The sequence below is a fragment of the Haemaphysalis longicornis genome, unplaced genomic scaffold, assembly GCF_048455015.1.
Source record: "Haemaphysalis longicornis isolate Haplotype H1 unplaced genomic scaffold, Haemaphysalis longicornis Haplotype H1 scaffold_3, whole genome shotgun sequence".
Classification (NCBI taxonomy): Eukaryota; Metazoa; Arthropoda; class Arachnida; order Ixodida; family Ixodidae; genus Haemaphysalis; species Haemaphysalis longicornis.
In genome coordinates, this window is record NW_027526335.1 from 125,305,561 (window position 1) to 125,316,643 (window position 11,083).

Here is an 11,083-nt window from a genome sequence, read left to right on the forward strand (position 1 = left end):
CGCGTCTTCCATTCTTTATTTTTATGCCGCACGGGCTATCACATTCAGATAAGCAAACTGTTTCGCCCTAACGTCGCTAGCCCAGAATAATCGTCTGTGATCTACAATGTTCTGGATGTGAATCGACGGTTCCAGAAACACTCGCGCCGAAAGGTAAAAAGCCTGCAGAGCAGACGCCTCGGCATTCGATTCTGCGACGCTCGCCGACGCAAGTCACTTTGTTGACCGCTGCTAGCTTCGCCGCCTCTGTATTCTTTTGAGTCGTTAGGGGAGCACAAGTTCGCTCCAATAAACTTGTTTCTCCTTCAAGACAACTGCGTCGTCCTTGGCTTCGTGACAATATCATAAAAAATGAGTTCAGTAGGGATTTCATCACACGCTCTGTGGTATGCGTTAGTTTTATATCAACCCTCACCCCAAGAACTGGGGCACTGCTCTATATTTTGTCCCTTATGCGCCTTATACCACCATACCATAGGCTGATATATCACCATTTTTCGTCACAGTCATTATACACCCTATATTTTCGATGTAGCATTCTTCCTTGCACCTTCTCCCACGATAGCGAGCGTAGTCAACCAGTTTACATACATCGCCCGGTGAAACGTTCAGTTCTGTCAACAAGACTGGAAGCCTCTCGTCAGCCGATCAATTCTGCTGTTTCGTTTCGATCACGTGGTGAAGTTCATCTTGCAAAAGAGCACGAAAACAATAGAAAATTCACAGGAAAAACTCTGACTCTTGCCATCAGGATTTATAATAAAAATCGAAATGGGAGGGAAAAACCGATAAAGCAGTGTACCGGCATTCTGCGCATGCCAACGGAAAAGTACATTTGTTGAAAGCAAGACGGAACTGCGACAATCTCTCAGGCGGCATTGGGCAAAAAAATTTACACCATCTTCCCGCGAGGGGAACCATGGGGTAGATGCAACGCATCGGGGGTTGCCGTTGCGTTTCCGTTATGTTAGCGATGTCAGCGTGTGGATTGCTGTTGCTGTGCATCCTATTTACGCAGCATGTTTACCCCCGATGCGTCGCATCTACTCCATGGTTCCCCTCGCGGGAAGATGGTGTACATTTTTAACCGAGCGCAAGCTGCGCGTTAACGCACAGCTGGCGCTGTGCGCTGACCGCGCTGACGCACAGATGGCGCTGCGGTGAGAGCGGCGGAGCGCGCAGCTGCCGCGGTGAGGAGAATGAGGGAGGGATGCGGACTACGCCGCGACAACGATGCGGGACAAGGCGAGTTAAAGAGATGCGTTGCATCTAATAGCGATCTTTTTATGAGACAGCACTACAGACGGCTTCCTGATAACCCTTCCACTACACGGATCTATCGATTGCTACGCGAAAATCAAACAAAAAGCACGAAGCCACACGGGCGTCAGTGTGCAAAAAAGGTAGCAGCATATCACTTCCTATTGTGCTATTGTGCTCCAAAAAACGCTCTTAAGGAAACGACCTGCTTCCTTTACACGGCGGCGGAATCCGGCCATTCATAAGGGAAACGTATTTTTGGAATTTCGGGTATTTCTCGGCATTAGAATTTTACACTTTTTTTACGCAATTCTATGCAACCAAAGCACCGACAATGAGAAACGCGTCTACAGCAAGCTCTAGCGCGAGATACACGGGTGAGCAACGGGTACCGGCGATATTGGCAAACACACCTGGGCACACGCTGTAATTTTTGAAGCCGATAGTGTGGGCGGTTCACGTTCTTACTTAACACTTCCGCGCTGAAACACTTCACCTCAATTGAATGACGTGAGTAAGAATGGGTCTCAGAGCGCTTAGATGTGGTACACACCTTGTGCATACGCGCCGAATCTACAGTTGGGCTATAGTGGAGGGCTCTGGGATCATTTTACCATCTGGATATGTTTAACGAGTGCCAAATTCTCGGTACACCTGCGTTCTTGTTTTTCGCCTGCAGCAGAAAAACAGCCACAGGAGCTGGGATCAAACCCACGGCTTTTGGCACAGTAGCACCACGCAATAGCCACTGAGCTCGTCTGCATGTTAGGCCAACAGTGAAGGTATCCTTAATAGAACTTGTTGCTGGGATGGTTGGTTCATGGTAATCACAAGGAAGGTTAGCGCTTCACAAAACAAGACGCACGACAGAAAAAGGACAGTACGAGCGCCCATCCTGTACTTTTTTCTCTCGTGTGTCTTGTTTTTTTGAAGCGCTAACCTCCCTTGCGAAGGTAGCCTACTTGTGCAATAAACACACCTCGCCCATGCCCCTGAACTAGCGTCAAATCGTCTAAGCAGGCGAGCCATACAAGCCACATACGTTGTTCACACAAGTGTGAGATGTAAAACACCACAGCCTTCTGACTGCGGCGTGGGCCCCAGTTCAAGTTCAAGCGACACATATACAGTTACAGTAATGTTGACTCGAAGAGGGAAAAAATGCATCTGGATTGGATGGTGATGACGTGAAGGATGTTGGTCAACTTTCTTCACAGGAGACGAGGGTCTACAAGAGCAGGTGAAGTAAAGAACTCCGAGCTGCCTAGCCGTCCCACTGGCATGCCTCACACCCACTGTAAACAAGCCACACTGCCTTGCTAAGCTGCTTGACAGTTTGGCAAAGTGTGCGGGGTAACATACCATGGACATCCACTACGTGCTTCGGAGCCAACGGTTGACTAGACTGTCTCGGTCCACTTCTGCCCTAGGTGATAGCCGTTACCCTGAGTGAGTAGCGCCCCCTGGGAGCCGGATGCTCCAGAGACAGCCCCGTACATTTTCTGCGGAGATAGCTGGCGAGTGCATCAACGAGTGGCTCGCGCACTACCGACGCGCGAATCGGTGGGACACCACAGTGCAGCTGGCCCACGCTTTTCTCTAGAATTCAGTGTGTTGATGCGGTTCAACCACCATGAAGAGGCGCTGACAATTGGCGACCGCTTTGTTCAGAATATAAAGGCCTGTTTTGTGGATTCCCTTGTACAGAAGGACTGGGCGGAGCAGACATTCCATCAGAGGACACAAATCTTTAAAAAAACTATAGAGAAAGTTCTAAAACTCTGCAGGGTCGTGGATCATCAGACGTCCGAAGATGACCCCGTTGGCTACCTTCTAAAGGATATCGCTGATGGCGCCTACCATTTTATGATTGGCCGTGAGGATGTGGACACGACTTCGTGCGTCACATGACACCGTCCCCATTTCGATACCTTGAAGACACGCCGCATCGCGCCGGTTGGGTCGTCTGGTGAATGTGACCCCCGTCCTAAACTTTGCGAATAGTGGGGAAGTCAAGATGACCTAAACCATAGCGCACATTGTGCGCGAATTGTTGTCGCCACACAGGCAAAACACGCGTCGCGCTAGCTGCGTGCATACAGATGACCGGATTCCCGAATAGTACGGGAACTGTTCGTCACCCGTAAGCCCTTGCTGTGAAGATTCAGATTTGCAGCCTCCCACAATACCTCTCGCTTCAACTTCAATATAAAACAGCAAGAACGAACTGCTCTCGTGAACATCCCGAAGTCTGCACGGTGCTTCCGCAACCGTAAAATGAGTTCCGGTTTTTACAGTTTTGACCATGGCAACGTTTTTGAACAGGAGGAAAGGCGCACTGTTCCTTAGCGCTGCGGCCTGTTGGAGCATATCACTCTATATTGTCGCCACTGCCGCCAAGTCCTAGAATAAGGCCTGCAATCGCGATTTTCTTACTCCAAGGCCGATAATCATTTCCACTTCCCTTCATTTCTGTCCGGTTTCCCAGAAATCCATTTGAACCACCGTATGCTCGTAATAGGTCTCCGGCTTCTCACCGGAGTGCAACATCACCTGTCAGTCACTGTTCGCCATAGCCGTGCTACCATGCCCCGCCTCCAGGAAATAAGCTGCAGCTGGCGATGGGGTGGTGTCGCCAGTGAGTGCTTATGCAACCTGCCTCCAGCTGAACTGATTCTAAAAACCGAAGTTGAAACTATTGGCGGTACTGGCATGATGACTTTTCAGCGGACTGTGGCGCGATGATTTTCGCTGTCGGCCTAGATGTTAAAGCTTAAATTAGACGCTAAGGAATGTTTGACTCGGACCGAGTGGGAAGTTGCGGGGGAGTTGTGGGTGACTAAGCTTGGTGTTCGCATCAGTGAGCACGAGCTTAAAGACATGTTTACTGTGCTGCCGCGGTTCACACATGTCGTGCGGACCGTTCATTACAGTTTGTTAGTGCTCAAAAAAATCAGTACCGTCACAAATAAATATAGACATGAGTCCCGTAGCCAAAACCTGCAACCGAATAGGCAACATCAATTCATGTATTAAACAACTATACAAGCAACGTGAAGCAACACAAACCTTGCATAAAATACAATTCATTTTCATTGAACGTACGGGTGATGTGGATTTTAATTATGCAATTCACACAAATGCGAATCAGCAAAAATAACTTAAACAAAAGGTCTCCAAATGGCAACTATAAGCAACGCGACAAACAAAAAATGCGCAGAAATTCAGAGAATTGTTAAGCAAGGCGTAATTCATTCCTACTCCATTTCTCATCACTGAGATTTTGTATAGCGAGGTTTGGCTGTTAGTACCCCATGTACCAGGAGCGTAGACAGGGGGCTATTTCGGTGCCCGATCACCTCCCTACTTCCATCCCCCCCTTCCCCGAAAACTTTTTGAGCGTTGCATCTCCACTCTCCTCCTCCTTTGGACCTTTTTTGCGTGCACGCTATTTACACTCCGCTACGATGAATTCTTTTTTGTGCAAGTGTTTTCCTTTTGCTGGAAAATATATATTATATACAAATTAAGTACTAGGAGTTCTGGCTACATTCATATTTTTATGCGGATATTACACTTAACGAAACAAACCCGTCGGCTCTATTGAAGCAGCAAAATTACTAAGATTGTTTGGGCCTAGGCTTCGTTTTTAATTTTTTTTTACCGGCGGCGCCTAACAACCCCCGATAAATGTTCCTGGCTAGACCACTTTCGTGTACGTTTAGGTTATTTTGTTGTTTTCTTGTTTTCCTTCGTTTTTTATGCCAGTGATGGACATTTACACTATTATAGCGATTAAAAGACTGAATTCGCCAATTGTGTATTTTTGTGCAGATTCAAGGCGTAGTACACGGCTGGCTTTTTTAACAATTTGTTTGTTCGTTTTCTAGGTGGGCGGGGACTTTTTGTTGTCAATCTGTAAAGGCGATGTAGAAAATTAAGATTTTGATGTCGCTTTATTTCTCTATTTGGTGTATTCTTGTTTTTAAAACTGTCATCACCCCTTATCTCTAACTACACTATTATAACGATTGCATGAGTTGAATTCTCCAAGTATGCATGATGGTGCAAACGCAAGGCGTTACAAGGTTGGTAAGGATATGCTTTCTGAAGAATAAGCAGCGAAAAACAACGGGATATTAGAAAAAGAATGTAAATAGAGACAGCGCTCTATGAACAAATAAGGCTGTGTCTGCTCATATTCCTCGGGTTTTGATGTTTCGCGCTCGTTATCATTGCGAATCCTTATTGCTTCGCACCTACGCAACATAGGATTCAGTTACCCTTTCAAAAACGCCTGTTATCTTAATGTTGTAAAGGGTGCGTACTTCTGCTTTGAAAATGATTTAAGCATGTAAAATGCAAAACAAAACACGCCTTAATGCTTGCAGTCATCAGGAACGCGTATGTCAAACTTTGGGAAGCAAATAATCTAAGATTATAATTTTTGCCTCATGATTCACAGGTGACATCGCAGAGTTTGCTTAGTTCGAGTGAGCATAAGTTGTTTGTTTTTGCGGCCCCAGTTACCACTGACTGGGTTTTAGTGTACGGATTTATTTCATAAATATCTGATCATCCAAATTGCGTCTTTGTTACCACTAAGCTATGATATTACAATGCATTTCTCGTTCACCAAAGTAATCAGCAAGAACCAAAAAGCAAACTCCTAATGCTGAACACCTGGGAATTCTACTGCAGGAAAGTCGACAGTTACGTCATTTGTGCTTATGAAAGCCAGGAAGAGGCAAGCTGCTCCTACGGACGCCACATTCTTCCCGATATAGAGCTAATCGCGGAGAACGTTGCAAGAAAACACCATCCTCTTTGCGGAGCCCTTCAAAAAATGGGTATGTTCTAATTTTCCGCATTTCCTTTTTTTCTGACCTTTCTTCAGGAAAATTTTCAGATTACTCTACATATAAAAATAATTATTACGAAAACCTTGCATTTTGCAAATATAATATGCGTTTATTCAAGCCATTTTACAGTACTACGGTAGCCCCAGGCCTGTTAAGAGTAGGAGATTTTTTTTCACTAAGTTCTCCGCAGGCAACTTATAATAAGAACATCAGAAGGGTTCAAAATTATTTTTTATTCCTTCTGCAAGTGTTTGCCTCGTCTTGCGCTGCCGCTTACCCTCAAAGTTGTGATAGGAACAATCCTTCAGTTCATAAAACAATGACAGGTTTGCAAAATTACCTGTAATTTGTCCACGGGGTTGTATAGCAACAAGCAGCAGTAAATTTAGTCCCCAGAATAAGTAGTTGCAGGCAATACGTTCTATGCTGAAACAGTGTCGAAAGGGGTCACTGGTTTTTCACTGGTAGCGCATGCCCTTGAATGTACTGGTTATTTGTTTAAAAAGTAGAGTCCAAGCAGTGTTATCTACATTCGACAGCCGAAAGCTATTTGTGACCGTATTGAAGTTTCCAGCCGAACATACTATACGGCCTCATTACAGTTGCAGTTAGCGCGTTAGCGGATGTATGTACAGACTTTGTAGACGGGAAAGTAGGATGTAATCACAACTAAACTGGTTTTTGGAATAGATAAACCTTGCTTATTGTGAAGGTATCACAAATGAGCGCGTACTAGACCACCCAATCACATACCCCATGAAATAGACTTTGTCAGCAATTTTCACACAGGTAGCTATAATCCACCCCAAAGAGATCTCTAAAATCTACATGTTTTCCCCTTTAAAGTCTTTCGCGGCATTCGGGCAATTCTCATGCGCTTAGCTCTCAGTCAAGGTAATCATACAACAAAACATGCCTATTTGAGTTTCTTTTTCTCATCTTTTAAAATACCTTTCCAGCCTTCCAGAAAGGAACTTCAGCATGCAACAGACAGAGATTCATAAACGACATCTTCCTCTGTGGATACCACTTTGCGAACATTGCGGACATACTCAACAAAGAGCCTTCAAAAGCTTTGTGCAAGTATGAATCTTTTGCACGAGTTCTTTGAAAACACATTCACACTATTACAGCAAGACAGAGGCTTCCACACTTCAAAACAATGTGCAGAAGTTCGGAGAATTGTCTACTAATGCGTATCATTCTTACTTCGCTTGTTTACATTGCGAGTTCTATGCAGCTACATTTGGGTATGAGTAGCAAAATACATTGATTATTTTATTGTTTATAAATTTTCTTTTGCTTCTTCTCTCCACTGATGTAAATATACACCCTTTTACAGATTCTTGCCTTTACTTTACTGATTCCGCATTTATCCACACATGCAAGGCGTAGTCGCGGTTGGCGCATTCTTCCTATTTTTCATTGATATTCTCAGCATTCTTTTGAGGAATTTTTTAGTATACGATGCGTTATTTTTATTTCATCAATTCATTTTGTAAATCTTCTATTTTTGTAATTTTTGTAATTTTTGTGTTATCAAAATTATATTACACCAACTATCTCCATTTACACTATTATAACTATAAAATGTCCCACTGGCTGATTCCACGTTTTTTTGTGTGGATATGCAGGGCGTTCCACAGTTTGTTCATTTTCACAATTTTTAATCGTATTTCCAAGGTGGTATTCTTTTGCGTTTTTAATTTAGTGTTTTTCGGAGGACATGTTCAAGATTCATATTTGTGATTTAGTCAGTTCATTTTCGTAAAATTAATACACTCCTAGTTCTCCTGTATTATTTTAATTTATCAAAATTTTGTCCGAAAAATTATCTCGATTTACGCTTTTATAACGACAAAAGGTGTTACTTCTGCTGATTACGCATTTTTCGGATATGCAGGCCGTTACACAGCTTGCTCAATTGCGCTATTTTTGTTTGTATTTTTAATGTTTGTTTTGGGTGTTTTTTAATTGAGTGTTCGTTTTTTGGAGGAGATGTACAAGATGCATATTTTTTGTTTCGTTAGTTTTTTTTTTATCTTATTTTGCATTTTTTTGTTTACCAGTATTTCGTTCAACTAATGACCTCCATTTGCGCTAGTATAACGATCAAATCTGTTGCTTCTGTTTTGTGTGTGAGTGCAAACGTAGAGCATCACACGGTCCCGCCAGTGGGGGCAATCGGCAAAGAACACTGCGCTTTATTACTGTTCCATATTATTTACACATCAACATAAGTCTATCGCTACGAGTATAATTGTTCTGTCAACCGCATGTGATTACGATGACTATATAACACACCGTTTAATTAAATACCTGTAGTTTAGGGCCATAAGAAACCACACATGCACCTTGCTTCATTTGAAATAACTAGACCTATATCATTTGCTCAAATCAATTTTGGCCCCCCAGGGATCTTGATTTTATGACAAAAGATCAGTAGTAATGGCAGACTTTCAAATATTGCGGTATGCGATAGTAAGCGACACAAAACAGGCTAATCACCATGCTGGTACTCAAATGAAAACCAAACAAAACCAAAGGTGACACGTCACCCGTCCATCCGTCCATCCGTCTGTCTGTCTGTGTCTGTCTCTCTGTCTGTCTGTCTGTCTGTCTGTCTGTCTGTCTGTCTGTCTGTCTCTGTCTGTCTGTCTGTCTGTCTGTCTGTCTGTCTGTCTGTCTGTCTGTCTGTCTGTCTGTCTGTCTGTGGCGGGAAGGAGGCAGGCAGGCATACAAGCGGACCTGATTTTGGCATTTACGTAGCGCAAGTAAGCAGCCCAAAAACTTCCCCAGACATTTTCAAACACGCCAACATGTGGCAGATGCAAAATGAGGATCCGATCTGAAAGAAATATAAGCTGCGTGCATCATACTAAGAGTTCCGTTTTGTTCGCTTGCTTGCTCGCATTCGTTGTTGCAAGTTGGTGCATTTACAGAAATCCACTCGCGCTATTCACGCTGTCGATGACTATCTTAGATAAGTATCAGGTGCCATTTCTATGAAGTTTTCAATGACCATAACCTAGACTAAGAAAACAGAAATTAACACTGACGTTTTAAATTCCTGTGAGTTGCGGTATAAAAATGGTCTCCACAGAAACGAAAGTTCAGATAGTTTGTGAGAAACACTAGTAAACTGCATAAAAATATCCGTCGTAGTGTTTTTGAACAGTGTAGACCTAATAGCCAAATGTGTCCAACCAAGTTAATTCACAAAGTAACGCAGTCACTGGTCTCAGTGAATGTCCACACATTAGAGCTTCGTTTTGTTTCAACATCTTTATCAAATTGCATGTACCCTCAGATATAGCTCAGTAGCTAAGGCGTTGTGCTGCTGAGCCCAAGGGCGCTGTTCGATTCCAGGCCGCGGCGGCCATTTTTTGATGAAGGCGAAAAGCGAAAACGCCCGTGCGCTCGATATTTCCACGCACGCTAACGATACCTAGTTGGTAAAAATGTATCCGGAGCCTTCACCGCGGCGTGACTCATAGCCTGCGTTTCGTCGGTGCGTTAAACCTCAAAACATCACAAATCAAATCAGATTGCGTGTTCTGATGTCTTATGCTTGATCTCCCTAAAAAAAGTTTGTCACCAGAGAACTAGCCCGTCATCTCCGGTGGTGGTGGAGTCATTCTTCGGAAGACACCTGACTGCTGACAACTCTCATGCTGCAATATTCTTTACCTACTATTAATGACACAACTGTTCAATGCATACCTCAACTCGAAAGCGCGGAGTGATCTAAATGAGCTTCCCGGTTAAACTTTCAACAGGTACGTCGAACGCTACAAATTATGCCAAAACGCATCATTTGAAACATACGGTTGCGCCCCTCCAGACCAACTGTCCAGGGACGCCGACGAATTCTACAAAATTTTAACAGAAAAGTTCACCGAGTTTGGGAAATGCGAAGGAGGCCACAAGGAAGAAACGATTCAGATATCACGCCTGACGCTCATGAATGGTAAGTGGTGTCGTCGAGTAGCCGTACAGTTATTCTAAAGCGAAAGCCTTGAAGCACCAGTCTGCCAAAATAAAATGGCGCAGCTTGCACTAATGGTGCAAGGTAGGAGAAACAGCAGAGCTGGCGGCCCCTTTCCCTTCGTCGGAGACCCGGTTGTTTCCCCTCATACGAATTTTCTAACTCGCCGCCGAAAGTGCTCCGTGGCTGGCAGGCCCGGATAGTTTTGTCATCAGGCCTTCACATCCCTCACTAAGTGGACCACGTCAGCACGTGCCAGAACTGTCTGCATCCGGCTTCGCGAACTCACCGCGAAGTGGCGAAGAGAAGAGCACGCGATAGATCACGCCACGTACGCTGGACAGAGGGTTCTCTAAGGTCGAGCTGGCCGATGCCTGGCGCTCCTCACGAGGCGCACGCTCGCGTGCGCTCGGCTGGGCTGAGTTTTCTGATAACGCTCCACGGCGGAACTAAAAGCTTAACGGCTCTCCTGCAAAAACAGTAGATGTTGGCAGACCAAGAAAATCACGGCCACTGTAAAGAGTAAGCAAAAAAAAAAACTCCCCCCACCTCCCCGAAGGGGATCGTGCGGAAATACGAATGCATTGAGTGCACCGATGAGTTCGCTGCGGCACGCAGTAACGGAGAGAGGCGTGCGCTCCACTGCATTTATATACATTTTCCGAGTGCAGCGAGCGGAGAGAGGGTACGCGGAGAGGAGAGAGAGACCCGCGCAACACGCCCGCCCCGCGCGCGAGCTCTCTCTCCCGCCGAGCTCCGCGATGCGAGCGCCCTCACACGCCCGAGCGCGCTCCTCCTCTCCACTCACTCTCCGCTACTCCGCCCGAGCTCCGCGATGCGAGCGCCCTCACACGCCCGAGCGCGCTCCTCCTCTCCCCTTGCCCTCCGCTACTCCCGCCCGAGCTACCACCCGCTAAGAAATGCATTCGCATTTAAAAAGACTGTAGCGGCGCGGGTCCGCCGCGCCGAGACG

The 11,083-nt window shown here is 45.3% G+C and overlaps 1 long non-coding RNA gene across 1 annotated transcript; it reads left to right on the top strand.

Annotated features, from left to right (window-relative positions):
• Window positions 1–5,972: 5,972 nt before the first annotated feature.
• On the top strand, window positions 5,973–10,211 carry LOC144173415 (uncharacterized). The gene is made up of 3 exons (XR_013323259.1): window positions 5,973–6,110; window positions 7,082–7,205; window positions 9,902–10,211. It is a non-coding gene; the product is annotated as an uncharacterized LOC144173415 (long non-coding RNA).
• The last annotated feature ends 872 nt before the right edge of the window (window positions 10,212–11,083 follow it).